The sequence below is a fragment of the Mus caroli genome, chromosome 2, assembly GCF_900094665.2.
Source record: "Mus caroli chromosome 2, CAROLI_EIJ_v1.1, whole genome shotgun sequence".
In the NCBI taxonomy this organism is placed as follows: Eukaryota; Metazoa; Chordata; class Mammalia; order Rodentia; family Muridae; genus Mus; species Mus caroli.
Genome location: NC_034571.1, coordinates 83,246,443 through 83,248,049, shown reverse-complemented (window position 1 = coordinate 83,248,049; position 1,607 = coordinate 83,246,443).

Sequence of the window (1,607 nt, the reverse complement as noted above, 5' to 3'; positions counted from 1 at the left end):
ATGGATCACAGGGCCCCCAATGGAGGAGCTAGAGAAAGTACCCAAGGAGCTAAAGTGATCTGCCACCCTATAGGTGGAACAACATTATGTACTACCCATTACCCCCTGGAGCTCTTGTCTCTAGCTGCATATGTATTAAAAGATGGCCTAGTTGGCCATCAGTGGAAAAATAGGTCCATTGGTCATGCAAACTTTATCTGCCTCATTACAGAGGAATGTCAGGGCCAAGAAGTTGGAGTGGGTGGGTGGGGGAGTGGGTGGGGGGGGGAGTGGGTGGGGGAGTGGTTGGGGTACTTTTGGGATAGCATATGAAATGTAAATGAAATAAATACCTAATTAAAAGAAACAATAGCTAAGTAAGAAGATGCTGTAGACAACAACAATAACAACAACAACAAAATGAATGTCTACTCCAGCTTGTTTCTTTGGACCATTTGTTTGGAAAATTGTTTTCCAGCCTTTCACTCTGAGGTAGTGTCTGTCTTTTTCCCTGCGGTGTGTTTCCTGTAAGCAGCAACATAGGAAGTTACCTATGAACCAGGAAATAATCCTCTATACATGTTCATAAACTCTAAAACTAATGGGTCAAAACAAAAGACTTAATATCCAAGGAGGTACAGTCACAGGAAGAAGTGAGTCAGTACAATTGGAATGAGCACAAGAGAATTTCCTATGTTGTCAATGTGGTCATAGAACATTTTGTACAAGTACATAGAATGTTATAAAAATACAAAATTATTAGTAGAGGAAATGAATATTTTTTGATTTTATATATTCTTAGATTTTTATGCATGAAATGTTTCTTCAAAAAAAAAAGTCCTTGGTAGTGTTTCCTTGGAACAGTAGATATTATTTTTACGGATTGATTGAGTCATTTCTTGTGACAGAACCCTGATTTTATTATGCTTATTGACTATGCAAGCCTTTTTACATAAATTATGCACAGTAACATTATAATCTATTTATAATCCAACACTTTTCTCATCCTGAATGTCTAAAGTTTTGAAAACTTTGGAGGAAAATGAAATTATCACATACCCTCAAGTGACTGAAAAAGTCCACAAAATTATGTCTCAGATACTCTTGGAGTCAGATGTTGTCCAAACCCTTGGGGGAACTAAGAGTCTCACAGGTAGATGACCTCTCAGGGAACACCCATTAAAATCCAGTTGTAGTTAGAGAGTAAATTTGGTTCCTCCGTTTTCCTTTTACAACTAAATCATTGAATATGGCATGAAGGAAGCAAATGTGAATCTTCCACCTTCAATCTCAGAACTTGTCTTTTCTTTTATGTTTGGAAGGAAAAGTTGACTAAAGCAGAATTTTGGTCATTGTTACATGAACTTGCTTCAGTAGAAACTAGAAGATGCTTGTCTTCAGGTTTTAAGCACAGTCAACACAAGGTGAGGGTCATAAGGAACATTTATGCACCTTTGGAGTAATTTTTAAATTGGGACAAAACACTTTAAATGTGGATGCTGTGGTCAGGTACTGTGTGTTTAATGCAACAAATGTCATTTTAGTTTGTAACAGTGATCTTGAAAATTTTATTAACTGTGATGCTCAGATTCCTTATCTTTAATGAGAATTTTTTTTTTTTTTTTTTT